Here is an 18,686-nt window from a genome sequence, read left to right on the forward strand (position 1 = left end):
GCCTGAGGGACCTTGCTTGCCTCGTCTGTGTCTCCTGAGTTCCAAGCTCCACATCTTGTCTCCTGAGTTCCAAGCTCCATGTCTTGTCTCCTGAGTTCCATGCTCCACGTCTTGTCTCCTGAGTTCCAAGTTCCTAGTCTTCTTCGGCCCAGTGTCTATGTCTTTGTCAGCACCTGCATTCCAGTGCCCTTGCCTCCAGTCCGGCCTGCGGCCTCTGCCATTACCCTGTGGCAGGTCCGAAAGGGCTTGGAGTGGTCGGAGGACTACTCAGAGACCAACCTTGCATGGTTGGCCTCACCGAGGCTGTGCAGGTTGGCGGGGGTTTGGGCACATTTTCAGTTCCAGTCTCTCCTAGATGAGGCTCCGTCTCACCGCAAGGGCACACACCACTCGTTCTGCAAAGGGGAGCGCCCCCTAGTGCTCCCTCCCTCGGATTCAGAACAATGCCCTAATGTACCCAGCCATAACCCTTAGGCTACAGATGTTTAATGTAAATATGAGTCCGCAGTGCCATAACAGTTGAGACATAAGCCCATCGCAAAAGTGTAGATTGTATTTCTCTGAGAGTAGCCTGATGCACTTCAGCGGGAATATTTTTAAAGGCTGTTAACAGATTAGCTTCAGAAACCTTAATATCCAGATCCCTTTTCCAGTTACTGGAGAGAAATCTGCAGTCAGCCTTGAACAAGAGCTCACAAAAGATCCTGTAGAGCCAAGAAACAGAAATTTTATCTATTTCCTCCAACTTGAAAAAAAGCTTCTACTTATGTTCTAAAGTCTCCCAATAAGTTATCCTCCCTCATAAACTTTAAACAGTGTTTGAGTTGTAAGTATGCAAAAAACAATCTTTGCGATAAATGGAACTGCTGTTGTAACTCTGGGAATACCATTATTCTCCCATTGTCTTGAGTCACATGCAAAAGCTGCTGGAGACCCATCTCCTCCCAGTCCCTAAAAGTCTTGCAATGCAAACCTGGGATAAATCCCAAGTTGCCTTGGATAGGTAAATAAGATGAAATGTCAAGACTAGTATGCAATTTTTCACAAGCACGCTGAATGAAGAAATACATGAGAACTCAAATGCACAGGTAGCAGTGAAGGCTTAAGTATGCAAAATATTGTGTAATTGCAATGGATGCACAGCACTAAAAAAAAAAAACAACGGGGTATAAAAGTCCATATCAAACAGCTAATCTCTAACATGCTTTAAAAGACTGGTGTAGTTATATCCCTCAAGAAATGGAAACTCTAGAGCCCCATACCTCTAATCCTCCACCAGATGATACAGAACAACCCTTGGCGTCCTTCCTACCACAAAAAAAAAAAAAGAGATAAGCCCAGAGAGACTTTTTAAATCCTTTTGGAAAATACACACGAAAGCATCTGCAAAACATAAAGGCATTTATGCAAAAGAAACATTTTAAACAAATTAATCCTCCTGATGAAAGATATTAGTGCCATTGCCTCAGTGTAGATTTTGTCTAGTGCAAAAGAAGAGGTATATTCAACTTGCAAAGCTTAGACAACTCCAGTGTTACTACAATACCTAGATAACAAAAAGAAGCCTCAGCCCACTGCAAAGGAAAACCTGGACCTTATAATACTCGAAAAGAATCCTGAAAGACCAAAGCCTCAGATTTATCAAGGTTTAAACGTAATCCAGAAAAAGAACCAAAGAAGGATCCTGCATCAGCTATTCCAAAGAACTGATAGCATTCATGATGTGCAATATACGGCATCATCGGCAAAGGCTGCCAATTTAAATTCAACATCCCCCAGCTTTACTCCTCAATGTCTATCTTCGACTGGATACTCCTCAGCAGAGGTTCTAGGTGATAGAGGGCATTCCTGCCTAGCTTCCCAAAACAGACCAAACTCCTCAGTTCTCTCACCATTTATTAATATCATGGCCTTTAGATTATAGTAAAGCAGATGCACACAGCTAAAAAAAAGCCTCTGTAATATATTGTCAGCTTGAGAAAGTGTGGCAGGAGTTAAAAACCTTGGAAACTGTCAAGGTTGAAACCTCTCTCAAATGCATACAATTGAAATTTTATGAACATGGTGATAAGGCTGGGGCCTTCCTAGCACAGACAGTTAAGAAAACGATGAATCAATCTTTGATTCTTGGCATCAAAAATAGACAGGGCCGAGTGGTATATCTCCCTACAGAGATCGAAAAAAACTTTTCTTGAGCAATTTTTGTCCCTGTATGCAAAGCCGGGGAGGGGGTTATCAACAGAGGATATTAAGTCATTCTTGGATGAGGTGCAGTTACTATCAGTCTCACCAGTGCAGGCTGAAATGCTGGCTACTCCCATTATCCTGACAGAAATTCAGGGGGCAGTGAAGGCCCGACCGGCTGGCAAGAACCCAGGCCCTGATGGGTTCCCTATTGACTTTTTCAAACAGTTTTTGTTGGTCGTGGGCCCCTTTTTACTACCTTATTTAACTCCTTAGGAACCCTGGGGTTTTCATTGGGAGACCTTGCTCATGTATCTATCTCTCTTATTTATAAAAAGGGAAAGGACATCCTTGAATGTGGTTGTTGCCCAATATTCCCGATCAACTCATATCAAGATCTTGGCAAAAGTCTTACAACTTCAACTTATGCCAAGCTTGGCAGGTCCAGATCAGCCCGGTTTCATCAAGGGGCGTATCTCCACAGCTAATATCTGGCAGCTCTCTTACATCTTCTATATAGGAGGTCATAGGAGCAAAGGCAGAAGAGGCCTGATACTATCTTTAGATGCGGATAAGGCATTTGATAGGATTTCTTGGGCCTTCTTATTCGCAATTTTGGAGAAAGCTAATTTTCCAGCTAGAATGATCGCCTGGATCAGAGCTATGTAGGCTAGACCACACGCGTGACTATTGATAAATGCGTCTTTAATGTTGTTTTTCAACATCTACCAGGTACTAGACAAGGATGCCCACTATCCCACTTGCACTTTGACCTTACAGTAGAGTCCCTGGTGGCTGCGATCCACACAGTTCCGGATATAAGTGGTATCAGGGTTGGAGGCAAGGAACAAAAAATATTTCTTTATGCAGACAATTTTTAAATTTATTTAACTAATCCATCTGCCTCTGGACCAGCCCTTATCAATACTATTTGATGATACAGCTCCCTCTCTGGTTACATAATTAACTACACTAAATCTGAGCTTTTTAGATTAGACTCTGGATTGGCACTTGCTGCCTGTCTGGGTTCAAGCAGGTACCAGAAGGCTTTACATATCTTGGGTTTCAGTGGATGAGATGTCACAAGGACTTCTTTAAAAGGAATTATGGCCCTGTCCTAGAAAAATCTTAAAGAAAGACCTGCACTGGCAAGATCTTACCCTTTTTATCTATTTATTTATTTGTTTTTATATACTGACATTCAAACATGGGTATCACATCAGTTTACATGATAACTTGTGTGATAGTGTGACAACATTGACACATTGTAAAAACTGCATCTACGTACTGCTTTAACAATTATAACATTGAATAACAAATGCGACTTAATTTCTTAACATTCTAACACTAACGTTATTGAGACAGTATGGACCTTTGGTTGGAAACGTTATGAGTGCTCTTAGTGGGTTATGTATAGGGTTAGAGAGCTGGTTGTTTGGGGTTGGATCCCAGTGGTGTGGGTTAATTGTTGGTGGGATAGGCTTTTCAGAAAAGCCAGGTTTTTAGTAGGGATGTGAATCGTTTTTTGATGATTTAAAACAATCGTCAGATATATTTTAAATCGTCAAAAATCGTTAGAGCCGCGATACAATAACAATTCCCCTGATTTATTGTCAAAAAATCGTAAATCGGGGGAGGGGGAGGGCGGGAAAACCGGCACACCAAAACAACCCTAAAACCCACCCCGACCCTTTAAAAGAAATCCCCCACCCTCCCGAACCCCCCCAAATGTTTTAAATTATCTGGGGTCCAGTGGGGGGGTCCCGGCACGATCTCCCGCAATCTCCCGCTCTTGGGCCATGGCTGCGTTAATAGAAATGGCGCCGGTGGCCCTTTGCCCTTACCATATGACAGGGCAAAGGTAGTGCCGGCGCCATTTTGGTTCCTGTCACCCAACGTCACGAGTGCAGGAGATCGCTCCCGGATCCCCGCTGGAACCCCAGGGACTTTTGGCGAGCTTCGGGGGGCCTCCTGACCCCCACAAGACTTGCCAAAAGTCCAGCGGGGGTCCGGGAGCGACTTCCTGCACTCGCGCCGTATTGCCAATATTCAAAATGGCGCCGGCGCTACCTTTGTATGACATAGTGAGGGCAAAAGTAGCGCCGGCGCCATTTTGAATATTGGCAATACGGCGCGAGTGCAGGAGGTCGCTCCCGGACCCCCGCTGGACCTTTGGCAAGTCTTGTGGGGGTCAGGAAGCCCCCCAAGCTGGCCAAAAGTCCCTGGGGGTCCAGCGGGGGTCCGGGAGCAATCTCCTGCACTTGTGACGTCGGGTGACAGGAACCAAAATGGCGCCGGCGCTACCTTTGCCCTGTCATATGGTAAGGGCAAAGGGCCACCGGCGACATTTCTATTAACGCAGCCATGGCCCAAGAGCGGGAGATCGCGGGAGATCGTGCCGGGACCCCCCCACTGGACCCCAGATAATTTAAAACATTTGAGGGGGTTCGGGAGGGTGGGGGATTTCTTTTAAAGGGTAGGGGTGGGTTTTAGGGTTGTTTTGGTGTGCCGGTTTTCCCGCCCTCCCCCGATTTACGATTTTTTTACGATTTTTAAAAAAACCAAAACATGACGATCAGATTTCCCTCCCCCCCAGCCAAAATCGATCGTTAAGACGATCGATCACACGATTCACATCCCTAGTTTTTAGTGCTTTCTTGAAGTTCTGTGATGAGGGTTCCGTTCGGAGTTTTGCTGGTAGTTTGTTCCACAGTGCGAGGCCTGCTATTGAAATTGCACGTTCTCGCGTTGAGGTGAGGTGGGCCTGTTTGATGGAGGGGACGGTAAGCAGTCCAGTGTTTTTAGAACGCAGGTTTGAGAGGTGTATGGATGAAGGGTGTCCTTTAGCCAGTCTGTCTTTTCGTTGTTGATGGATTTGTGCATGAGGGTAAGGGCTTTATATTGAATTCTGTGGATTATGGGGAGCCAGTGGAGTTCTTTTAGTATGGAGGTGATGTGTGTGGAGCGCTTTCTGTTTGTGAGGGATCTAGCTGTCGCATTTTGCAGTAGCTGGAATGGCTTGAGGGTGGAGGCTGGGAATCCAAGGAGAATGGAGTTACAATAGTCGAGTTTAGATAGGATGAGGGCCTGGAGTATTGACCGGTAGTCTTGAGTGAGTAGTAGAGGTTTGATTTTTTTGAGAACTTGTAGTTTGAAATAGCCCTCTTTTATTATTGTATTTATGAAGGTTTTCAGATAGGTAGGATCAGTCTACTGAAAATGAACATGTTACTGAGGCTATTGTATCTGTTTCAACCCCTTCCATGCACTATCCCAACCAGTGGTTTTTGCGAGCTTTATAGGGGATTGGCTCGGTTTGTCTGGAGTAACAGACCCATCAGAATTAAACTTAGTAGGTTATGGTTATCCTGCAGATGGGGGTGGGGGGGGGGGGAAGCAGGTACCCAGCCTTCATATTTACTACTGTGCAGAGCTTGAATGTCAGGCAATACTGATGTGACATGGCTAGCCATGGAAAGAGCGGACACTGCAGATGTGGAAATTGCTTCATTGCTATTTCTCCCTCCCTCCTCCCCTTATGTTCGTTCTCTTTGCAGGAGTAGTCTGGTCATGGCTCACACTCAGCGAATTTGGTGAGAACTGCGTAGGTTTCTTAGCTTGACTGGTGACATGATTTCCCCCCATCTCCCCTATACAGTATATAAAAATCTGTGCATCTCAAGAAGCACTTTTTTGCCCAACTTGCAGAGCTGGAACTCCAAAGCATTAGCCTATGTATCGCAATTATGGGACGAAAGTGGGATGGTATCATTTCACTTTCTTCAACAGGATTTTGACCTAGATCGTACAACTTTGCATGTCTGCTTTCAGTTGCAAAGGACAGTGCAATCTAGTTTAAACATTCATGCATCAATGCGGGAACTCATAGACCTCAAGGACTTGTTAATAGATCCAGAGGGCTATTTACAGAAGTATTTCATTTCACCAAATTTGGTAGAGACACCTCACAACATTTGATTGACAAATGGAATGACAATTTGGAAACTTCATACAAAGCGAGGGACTGGAAGCACATTTGGATGGCAATGCATAAGATATCTATCTATGCTAAGCGAGTGGAACTTATGGTTAATCTTCTACATAGAACTTCTTGGGCCCCCGTTTATTATGCTTGCCTTATCCCTGGATATGACACTAGTTTCTGGAGGGGATGTGAGAAGGTAAGCACATATTTTCATATGTAGTAGGATTCTCAAGGTTATACAATACTTCAGGGCTCAAGTAGCAGGAGATATTGGATATCATCCAACATCCTATTCATTTAATGCCCTCTCTGGGGTTACTTGGGAAATGGGACAGATCATTAATTCCTTGCTTCAGCAAGCTTTCGGTTACTCAGTTATTGCTGGAAGCTCGATTGACTATTGCAAAATTCTTGAAATCTAATCCATGTCTAAATTATTGGCGATTTCAAACTCATGCCCTCGCTAATTTGGAACAACTTCAGTTTCGACTGAAAAATGAGGACTTCAGATATAAGCATGTATGACGATGCTACTGACTATATTATGAGGATGTGCAGTACTGAATATCCTCTGGTAGCCTTGTTCATTCATTGCTGCCATTTGAACACTCCTATGTTTTCTTGATTATATACTGCTAATGTTCTGTTACATTGTGCATAATGTTGATTATGTAATACGTGTATGCCTTTTTGAAAATAAAAAGTTTAAAAAAATCCAAAAAACTCTGTTACTCCAAATTTTCCCAAAACCACAAAAAGATAATCCCAATTAATCCGGTCGAATGCCTTTTCAGCATAATCAAACGAGAGGGAATGTTGGCCAATTTGCACTGAGCAATGGATGCCAGAATTTTTCGAACATTCACCATTGAATTTCTGTTTCTTACACAACCCACTTGATTTGCTTATCAAATCTGGGAGAAATTCCATGTTTTTATTTCTACATAAGAACATAAGATATGCCATGCAGAGTTAGGCCAGCTTTTCTTTCTCTAATGCATGTGTAAAGGGTCTTAAAAAGGCCCTCACCAGTAATGAAAACATGTCCTCGGACACACAGCATTGATTCAAGGAGCCGGTGTAGTGCTCTTTCGTGCACTCTCCATTGGGAGGTGTCCAAGGTTTAATGAAGTAAATAAAACTCGGAGAGCTCAGAAGTCTCTGTGCTCTTTCTGCACAGGCTATCCAGGACTCAAAGTTGGAGTTCCTGGAGCTGCAGGAGAAGGAGACAAGTGCTTGGAGCAACCATAAGGGGCTCAGAAAAGCAAATCTCATCAAGATATTAAAAATAAGATTCAAACTATTACTGCATTGTTTTCTTGATGTGACTTGCTTGAACTTTGTGTGCCCAGGAACAATGTAACCTGCACACATGCACTTTTTCTACTGGTTGCCTTGTGGATGATGGTTTTGCTGTTCTTGCACTCACTGTATAGGTGTTCTTATTGCACATCTGGGGGTTAACTTTCTCTTTCCTGTTCCTGACACCAGGGGTTTGGTGGCAACGTGTAACAAAGGATGCAGATGGAAAGGGTTCAATAAACATTAATCTGCACATACACAGTTTACATGAGCAATAACCATGCAGGCAAAGCCTATTGTCAGTTTCAACATTTCTGCAAAATACTAGGTTCTTCAGTGTCATAAGAACATGCCATACTGGGTCAGACCAATGGTCCATCAAGCCTAGCATCATGTTTCCAACACTGGCCAATCCAGGCTTAAGTACCTGGCAAGTACCCAAAAACTAAGTCTATCCCATGCTACTGATGCTAGTAATAGCAGTGGCTATTTTGTAAGTCAACTTGATTAATAGCAGGTAATGGACTTCTCCTATTACACCTCCCCACAGTCCTGGGGATGCTGACTTGGTCCAGCTTATAGTGGCTGCTGCAAAGCCCACTGGTCCACTCACAGTGGTGATCGGGCATGGGTGAATACCACAAAGCCTCATGGTCTTGTTTGTATCTGATCCTCCCAACATAGGTTTCCCTCTGTAAGAGCTAGGAACTTCTCTGTGAAGGGTCCTTGTCACCTCCCTTCCAAACCTCAGGCTCTGCTGACTGACACATCATAATCCTTACCTGCCATTAAATGCACAATTAACTAATATCTTGCTAATAGCAGGATGAACACTCCGTTTATGTCTGTTCTCAGTTTCCTCTTGCAATTTTGATACATCCCTTCATTGTGCAGCTTTCTTCTTGACGTTCTGTTAGTGGTGTCGGGACATGTCTGCATGTATTCACACGGAGGAAGCCTGAACATGGAGCACAGGGGCAGTCTAGCAGTGGTGACGGCAGGGGTACACACGCTCCTGCTTGTTCCACAATAAATATAAGAGACCACTTCAGTCTTACAGCCTACAGCTCAAATAGCTGAAAAAAGGATTTATGTATTAAATGACGGCAGACAGAATAAAATGATCCATTCATTCTACCCAGTTGAGTTGTTCACTTTGGATAGATGTGCATATCATTCCCATGTTTATATATTTATTCTTATTATTTTTCTCTATGCAATCCAACACAAACTGCCCCTTGCCCAATGTCTTCTGACCTCTCAACAACCTTTTTCCTACCAGTGTCCTCTATATCTGCCCCAAGCATGGCCAAAATCTGTTACAGGCCTTGCCAACTTCAACTTTGTTTCTTGTAAAACATCCAGCCTCCACAGGGTCATCAAAGTTTGGATTTTAGCCACGGTTCCTTTATGAAGATCACCCCAGTCCTCTTGAAAATCCAATGCTGTTGTACCAGTGCTGCTAGGGTTATAACTGCTGTTGTATGCAGGTTAGGCAAATGCTTTCTTGGAATGCAATCATACTACTGCTGTTTAGTGTTACAACTGACTCGCTGTGTAGATTACTCTAATGCTTTCTTGAATGCACAATGCAATCATATTACTACTATTACTCCATGCAGGTTATGCAAATGATTCATTTCCATCCTCTTCCACTATGTATCTCTGCGTTTATCTCACAGCCTTTTGAATTTTGTTAATATTTTTGTTTCTACCACCTCTTGTGGAAGGGCATTCCAGGTATCCACCACCTTTCCATCAATAAATATTCTTGAGTCTACCCTCCTTAAGATTATTGTCATGAGCCCTAGTTCTACAGCTTCCTTTCTGTTGGAAAAAATGTTTGCACATGATTGATACCTGTAGATATTAAAAGGTCTCTATCTGTAGCAATTCCGGCTGCTGCGCAGCATCCTCTCCACCAGAGAACCCCACTGAGCCTGGATCTGAACCGTTCTCTGACCTTCTCTGGCTCTTGTCCTCATGGTTCTGCCTCCACACCTGCAGGGGACCTCCACGAGTTCATTCCCCTGGCTGACCAACCCCTCTCCTGCCTGAAACACACCCAGACTCCAGCCCTGCTTAACTCTGTCTCTCCCATGCCTCAATGCTTTAGCATTGAGTCCTTCGTGGCTCCCTGCTCTAGCCCTCTGCCTTGCGGCTTTCTCAAGCTATTCCTAGCTTTGTATCATGGCCTCCAGGCCCTCTGACCTCGGCCTTGCTTTTCCCTGTCTCTTGGCCTCTGGGACTCCTGTTTCCAGCTTGCCTTGATCTTGCTTTGTGGCATTCTACCCTTCTGCTCCAAACCTTGTTCTGCGGCCAGCAGGCCTTTTGATCTTTCCTTGCCTGGTGGCCTGCCCTTGGCTTATTTCTTGACCCCTGACCTTGCTCTGAGGCCTCCAGGTCTCTCGCTGGCTCTAGACCTCTCTCTGCCTTGCCCCTCAGGGCCTCCTTTGCCTATGCTGCCTTCGGGACTTCTATGTTCCATGTTCTGTGTAGTCCTTGTCCTGGTCTGTTCTGTCTTGTCCTACTCTGTCTTGCCCTAGTCCCTGTCTCCAGTTCTATGCTTGCTCACACTCATCCCCTGTCAGTTCCATCATTCCAGTTCCACGTATACCTGCATTTACTCCACTATTACTTCAGGGGCTATTGTAAACAAAACAGATGCACATATATAAACATATACACCATACAGACATAATTAATTAAGACATATCTACTAGATAAGGGAGCCCTGATCGACGTGCTGCAAATGCGCAGTAGAGAGCAGCTCTACCGCGCATGCGCGGGCGAGCACGTCGGTCAGAGCGGAGTGTGTCTGAAACAAATGGTGCTGGGAAGAACAGTAGTGGCAGCGGCAAGAAGCAGCAGCGGCGGCAAGAAGCAGCAGCGGCGGAGAGGAGCAGCGGCAGCGGCGCGTGTGCGTGCGAGGGATGGGCCACCCCCCCAGAGATCTTCTGTCTGCGCCATCTGAGGGAAGGGGTTGTGGATGAGCTGAAAGGGGAGGGGATTGAGAGAGGGGGAGTGATTGAGGGGAGGGGGGGAGGGACTGAGGGGAGAGAGGGGAGGGGGGAGGGAAATGACTGAGGGGAGGGATGTGAGAGGGAGTGGGAGGGAGAAAAGAGGTGGGAGGGAGAATGGAGAGGGGAGAGGGGAGGTGGACGGGAGATGAGGGGGAAGGAGAATGAGGGGGGATGGAGTGGGAAGGAGAATGAGTGGGAAGGAAATGGATCAAAATGTTTTTTTAAATGTAGCCCATTGTTACGGTCTTAATGGATAGTTAATAATATTGAAAAGAAAATAATGAAAATAAGTTCTTAAAATATGATAAAAACATAAAATAGAAAACATAAATATCGACCAAAAGGATGGACAGGTGATATAAAAACTGTGATACACGCAAATGATATCCCAAATGGTACAGAATTGAAAAATAAACAAGATTACCTATGATGGTACAACTATAGGTAAGATGGTCTGCTTGTTGCAATCATATACATTTGAACACAGCTTGATGAATAACCTTGAGTAATAGAAAACAAACAAATCAGGCAATATATAGACTAAACTGTGCTTAATTATTACCACAAAAGACACTCTAACAAGATGTTATTATTTGTGATATTTGTGGGTGGATCCTTGGGCCGGGAAGATCCCGAGAGGGACCACTGGTCAGGCTCAGAGTTGGGAGACAAACACACACTTAGTTCTTTTAATAAACTGTTTTAAAGAACCACCAGAGGTGGCAGTAGTGAGCTGGAAGAGCCCGGCTAGGCTGTAGTCCCTCAGGCACTGGAACAGCGATCCCAGGAAGGCTGAGCTGTAAAGAAACTGAGATAGTGAGTAGGCAGAGTTCAGGAACAGAACCTTGATGGTAACACTCACACAATAGTCTCTTGGAACAGCCCCGGAGCTGGAATGAAGTAGGCCCTCGAGGAGCGAGTACCTGGTTCCAGGGAAAGCTCTGAGAGAGAGATGGTAACTCACTGGTGTTGTAGGCAGCGATGACTTCCTGGCAGAAATTATATTCGATAGCAGGTCCGGGAACGTGGGCCCTCGAGGAGCAAGTACTGTTCCAGACTGCGACCTGAAAAACAAGAGAGAAAGCGAGGCCCCCGAGGAGCGGGTACCCCTGGTAAAGTCCGAGGAGGCAGAGTAGCAAGGTAAGCAGAGAGCGAATCCCATCCGCAGCGATACCTGGAGGCAGCTAGGTAGGAAACCCTTTCCTAACTCGATTAGTTAGCGAAATGAAAGACCTTTAAATATCCAGTGATGATGACGTCATCTCAGGGGGACGCCCCTGAGGTTCACGCCACAGCTGGTACTTGAGTAGGGGTCGCGCCACACGCGTGCCCTTAGGCCTCAGGAGAACCAAGGCGGAAGGCAATGTCTAGCCGGTCTGGGAACACTGGAGGAGGTCGGCAAGATGACGCCGCGGCAGCCAAACTTCCATCGACCAAAGAACGAGTCGCCAAAGAAGTAAGGTGGGCGGAGTGGAGACGTCGGGCAGCGACGGTCGCAACACAAGAGTGGGATACAAGCACTTTGCATATTATGAAAATTTTTTTTTATTATATAATTATTAAGACTAAAACATTTATCATAAGTAATTGTTTATTACAAAAAGAATTACCCAAAGGTTCACAGAAGAAATTTTAGATTATAACATATCACAATATTAAATATAGCTTCCATACACCATTATCTTATTAATACAAGAAATTGCAATTTACCTAAAAAAAGCATCTACTCATGACTGTCTAACATTACAGAGAACTCATACATACTCATGCATAACTCCATTCATAACCCACACTGTCCCAATCATACTATCAATTAGCCTGATTTAAACCTTGACTGATTGCTTCCAATATACATATAATACCCCTTGTTTAAACTATGTCGACAAAATGTCTCAATATGAAATGACTATGATATTATTCTTTAACAAACAAGACATAGATATATATTAAACAACCTGGAAATGGGAACAAGTCAGGTGATCAAATTTGCAGATGACACAAAAATAATCAAGGTTGTTAAATCACAAGAGGATTGTGAGAAACTGCAAGGGGACCTTGCAAAACTAGGAGGCTGGGCATGCAAATGACAAATGAAATTTAATGTGGCAAATGAAATTTAATCAAATACTGGGGTAATTGATATCAGCCATTGTTAATGTGTTGCTGATTTTGTTAGCGTCCTTAATTTCTTTTAGCATTTCATTGTGATGCACTTATGGAAGAGTAACCCAAATTATAGCTACACAATGCAAGGTTCCACATTAGTAGTCACCATTAAGGAAAATGATCTAGGCATCATTCTTGATAATACATTGAAATCTTTTGCTCAGTGGGCAGCAGCAGCCAAGAAAACAAATAGAAAGTACAGGCGGTGCAGGCCCATCCTGCACTGCCGATCATAACACGGGGAAAAGCTCGCGAAAGCTAAGGTTAAGCTGGAGGTAGGGGAGGGGGCTGGGGTGTTGGGGGAGGTTAGCTTAGAGGGAGTGTAATAGGACGGTTGGCAGTATTTCAAATTGCTGGCTTCCAATTGGCCGGGGGGCTGTGAGGATGACATGGCAGGCTGTGTTTGCCATATTGACCTGGTTAGCGTCCTAAGCAGGGGTTCTCGGCTCGATGTGTGGAGCGAGTTCATTAACTATTAATAAATAAGGTTAGCGTAGAGGATACGTCGTCAAAAGGCACATAAGTAGGTTTATCGGTTGCTTGCGCGCGCCGACCCCGGAGTACAGATCAAGAAAATAAATAAATACAAACCCAAAGGAGAGTGTAATCTGAAGGAGTTGGGACAGCAGCGGGCTGAGCAGCGTGCACATACGGCCATGAGCATGCTGAGACGGGGAAGAGAACATAAGAACATAATACATTGCCATGCTGGGTCAGACCAAGGGTCCATCAAGCCCAGCATCCTGTTTCCAACAGAGGCCAAAACCAGGCCACAAGAACCTGGCAATTACCCAAACACTAAGAAGATCCCATGCTACTGATGCAATTAATAGCAGTGGCTATTCCCTAAGTAAAATTGATTAATAGCCATTAATGGACTTCTCCTCCAAGAACTTATCCAAACCTTTTTTGAACCCAGCTACACTAACCACCTCCTCTGGCAACAAATTCCAGAGCTTTATTGTGCGTTGAGTGAAAAAGAATTTTCTCCGATTAGTCTTAAATGTGCTACTTGCTAACTTCATGGAATGCCCCCTAGTCCTTCTATTATTCGAAAGTGAAAATAACCGAGTCACATCTACTCGTTCAAGACCTCTCATGATCTTAAAGACCTCTATCATATCCCCCCTCAGTCGTCTCTTCTCCAAGCTGAACAGCCCTAACCTCTTCAGCATTTTCTCATAGGGAAGCTATTCCATCCCCTTTATCATTTTGGTTGCCCTTCTCTGTACCTTCTCCATCGCAACTATATCTTTTTTGAGATGCGGCGACCAGAACTGTACACAGTATTCAAGGTGTAGTCTCACCATGGAGCGATATAGAGGCATTATGACATTTTCCGTTCTATTAACCATTCCCTTCCTAATAATTCCTAACATTCTATTTGCTTTTTTGACTGCTGCAGCACACTGAGCTGACAATTTTAAAGTATTATCCACTATGATGCCTAGATCTTTTTCCTGGGTGGTAGCTCCTAATATGGAACCCAACATCGTGTAACTACAGCAACGGTTATTTTTCCCTATATGCAACACCTTGCACTTGTCCACATTAAATTTCATCTGACATTTGGATGCCCAATCTTCAAGTCTTGCAAGGTCCTCCTGCAATGTATCACAGTCTGCTTGTGATTTAACTACTCTGAATAATTTTGTATCATCTGCAAATCTGATAACCTCACTCGTCGTATTCCCTTCCAGATCATTTATATAATATATATATTGAAAAGCACCGGTCCAAGTACAGATCCCTGAGGCACTCCACTGTTTACCCTTTTCCACTGAGAAAATTGACCATTTAATCCTACTCTCTGTTTCCTGTCTTTTAACCAGCTTGTAATCCATGAAAGGACATCGCCTCCTATCCCATGACTTTTTAGTTTTCGTAGGAGCCTCTCATGAGGGACTTTGTCAAACACCTTCTGAAAATCCAAATACACTACATCTACTGGTTCACCTTTATCCACATGTTTATTAACCCCTTCAAAAAAATGAAGCAGATTTGTTAGGCAAGACTTCCCTTGGGTAAATCCATGTTGACTATGTTCCATTAAATCATGTCTTTCTATATGCTTTACAATTTTGTTCTTGAGAATAGTTTCCACTATTTTTCCCGGCACTGAAGTCAGGCTCACTGGTCTATAGTTACCCGGATCGCCCCTGGAGCCTTTTTTAAATATTGGGGTTACATTGGCCACCCTCCAGTCTTCAGGTACAATGGATGATTTTAATGATAGGTTACAAATTTTAAATAATAGATCAGAAATTTCATTTTTGAGTTCCTTCAGAACCCTAGGATGCATACCATCCGGTCCAGGTGATTTGCTACTCTTTAGTTTGTCAATCTGGCCTACTACATCTTCCAGGTTCACAGTGATTTCATTCAGTTCGTCTGACTCATCACCCCTGAAAACCATCTCCGGAACTGGTATCTCCCCAGCATCCTCATTAGTAAACAGGGAGGCAAAGAATTCATTTAGTCTTTCTGCAATGGCCTTATCTTCCCTAAGAGCCCCTTTAACCCCTCTGTCATCTAATGGTCCAAACGACTCCCTCACAGGTTTCTTGCTTTGGATATATTTTAAAAAGTTTTTATTATGAGTTTTTGCCTCTATGGCCAATTTCATTTCAAATTCTCTCTTCGCCTGTCTTATCAATGTTTTACACTTAGGGGCGGATTTTAAGAGGCCCGCGCGCGTAAATCCTTCCGGATTTACGCGCGCAGGGCCCTTGTGCGCCGGTGCGCCTATTTTGCATAGGCCGCCTGTGCGCGCAGAGCCCTGGGACGCGTGTAAGTCCCGGGGCTTCCTGTCGGGGGTGTGGCAGGGGGGCGTGGCGGGATGACGCGCCATTTAGGGGGCGGGGCGTGGCGTTTCGGGGGTGGCGACATGGGCGTGGTTTCGGCCTGGGGGCGTTCCGGGAGCGTGGCCGCGGCCTCCGGAACAGCCCCCGGGACCGGACCACGGAGCGGGGCAGCTGGCCGACGTGCGCAAAGTTAAGGGGGGGTTTTAGATAGGGCCGGGGGGGTGGGTTAGGTAGGGGAAGGGAGGGGAAGGTGGGGGGAGGGCGAAGGAAAGTTCCCTCCGAGGCCGCTTCGAAATCGGAGCGGCCTCGGAGGGAACAGGCAGCGCGCGCTGGGCTTGGCATGCGCAGGTTGCACAAATGTGCACCCCCTTGCGCGCGCCGACCCCGGATTTTATAAGATACGCGCGGCTACGCGCGTATCTTATAAAATCCAGCGTACTTTTGTTCGCGCCTGCTGTGCGAACAAAAGTACGCGCTCGCGCAAGTATTTAAAATCTGCCCCTTAGCTTGACAATGCTTATGTTTTATCCTATGGTGTCAGGTCAGGCATGCGTACGGCTGTTAACAAGGCTGGAGGTCGAAGGAGGGGCGCGGCAGAAAGGACAACTTCAGCGCCAGCGGATGCGGTCCTGTCGGCGCAGGCAAGTGTTCCCGGTTCAAGTTCCCCGGACACCAGCTCGGGGGAAAGTGGACTGGAAGTCGGCCTCATGCTGTCCCTGCCTTCTTCCTGTATAGTTAGTGCGATGGAAGCATTCGCCCCACTTGATTTATCTTTGAATGCCTCTGGGAGTGATTTCATTGCTTCCCCCAGCCCTCCCTCGGGGGTGGCTCGTCCTACCGCAGCTGTAACCCGGGGGGGGTGGTCAGGTGGGATCGGGGTGCGGATGATGGCGGGGCCAGGAGGAGTAAGGCTAAAGGCAAAGCCCCGGCATCCATCAGGGGAGGGAGAGCACAAGGAGTTGACGAGTTGAAGGAACTCGCACCGGGTGGGAGACAGGTGGCTACTTGTTTCCATGGCGAAGGCTGTTCCCGGGAGCTGGGCTGCCAGAGTGAGAAGAGGACGGGTAGGGGGCAGAGGGGAGGCTTTGATGGAGATCGGGGTAGGAGAGCGGAGGTGCAGTATATCTCACCTGAGGATTTGTTACTGAGGCCTTGCGACGGATCCTGTCAGCAAAGGACAAGCAATATTTTTGCTGGTGAAGGTAGGCATGTTGCCAAACTGAACGCAGGGGGGGGGGGGGGATTTTGGGTGGGGCGGCAGTGCCAGCAGAGGGTTCGGGGTTGGCCCACCTGGCAAAGATGGGAGGATTTGGATAGAGCGAGGGGGCTTGGGGTAAATTGGGAGAGCAGTGGAATTGGGAACGGGGGTTGGGGGGCAAGAGGCAGGAGTTGGTCAAGAAGGTTCGAGGGGCCAAAGGATAGGGTGGATCAGGGGGCTTCTGCACCTGTTCTTTTTCTTTCCTCGGGCGCAGCCAAGAAGGAGTACCCTAGTATGTCTAGGGAGGAGACGTGGAGAGAGCGGATCAATCCTCAGAGCAGGCCTCCCTATGGACAAAATGGATCAGGTGCGAGTGAAGGAGTGGGCGATTATGGTGGAAGCCACGGCATTGGAGTGGAGGCAGGTGAGGTGATTCAGATGGGGGATAAGTAGGAGCGACGTGTAGCTAAAAAGAGAGATCCAGTTTGTGCCGATCCGGGTCGGATACGAGTTCTTCATTGTCTTCTACCTCCACCTCAAGTGAGTCGGTTTTTGCAGGGCAACAGGGAGTGGATGGCCCGCGACAGGATATGGGGCATCCAGTGTTAGCATCCTTGACTGAATTATGGGAAGAGGTCCCAAGCAAGTTGAGGAGGAGGATTCAAAAAAGAAAATATGTTAATATCTTTAAGCTATTGGAGGGTAGGCGAGGAGATAGGAAGGAGAGGAAGAAGGGTAAGAAGAAGAGAAAAGGGGAGTCAGCAGGGCCAAAAGTCTCTTAAGAATATTGTAAATTGGGTTAGAGATTTCCTGCACTTAGCTAGTGTAGTTGGACACTTTCAGCCCATGCAGTATGGTGCTTTACTGGCATCCGGGGATAGCATCTTAGGAGTGTTTAAGGATTATGAAGATTGGGCTTGGCACAATTATGATGAGAAGTTTAGAGATAAAATGGCGGGAAATAGACACATGTCCTGAGGCACACAGGACATCAATTTATGGTTGACGCAAATGACTAACAAGAGCACTGGGAATACTAAGAGGGGTGGGAGCGGGTTGGCGGGAGCGGGTGCAGTAGAGGCTGTTAGTGGGGGTGGTGTGGGAAGCTCCTTTCGAGGAACAGGGTTCGTTGGAAAAGGTGAAGCAGGCAGTAAAGGTGGGGTGGGAGGCCAGGACATTTGTTGGAGATTCTATAAGCTCATGTGTCTCTTCCCAGATTGTAAGTTCAGACACGCATGTGCCATGTGTAACGGAGCGCACCTGGCTTCCAAGTGCTCACAGACTCCTTTTACCGCCCCTGCAAAAGAGGGAAAGTAGCGATGCGCAGTTAGCTAAAGCGGATTCACCGGTGGTGTTAGCAGCGATGCAGGGGTGGTTGCAGCATTATCCGGATCAAGGACTGGTGCAGTTACTTTTCTGGGGTTTTAAAGAGAGTTTCATGATACCTTACGTGGGTTCGCAGAGCAGGGGAAGGGTACGTAATGCGAAGTCCGCGGCCCATATGGTAGATGTAGTGAGGGGGAAATTGGATGCGGAGTTGAGAATGGGAAGGATAGCGGGGCCTTTTGCGGAACCCCTGTTTCGGTGCATGCATTTGTCGCCATTGGCGGTCATTCCAAAAAAGGTACCGGGTAAATACAGGTTAATCCTGAATCTGTCTTTTCCTAAAGGGGAGTCCGTGAATGATTTTATTCCAAGAGAGCACTGTACAGTGTGATATGCCTGCTTCAACGAGGCTTTGAACTTAGTGCGGGCAGCTGAGCAAGGGGCTTGGATGGCTAAGGCGGACATCGAGTCTGCTTTTCGGTTGTTACCTATACACCCATCAAGCGTGCCGTTATTGGGGTTTTCATTTGAGGGATGTAATTTCGTGGATTGTTGCCTGCCTATGGGTTGTGCGGTATCATGTGCATTCTTCGAAGCCTTTAGTTCTTTTTTACAGTGGGTGACGGTGCAGCACACAGGTTGTAATCAGTTGTTGCCTTATTTGGATGATAATTTGTTCATGGGAGAGACTGAGTCTG

The sequence above is a fragment of the Rhinatrema bivittatum genome, chromosome 3 (assembly GCF_901001135.1).
Source record: "Rhinatrema bivittatum chromosome 3, aRhiBiv1.1, whole genome shotgun sequence".
Classification (NCBI taxonomy): domain Eukaryota; kingdom Metazoa; phylum Chordata; class Amphibia; order Gymnophiona; family Rhinatrematidae; genus Rhinatrema; species Rhinatrema bivittatum.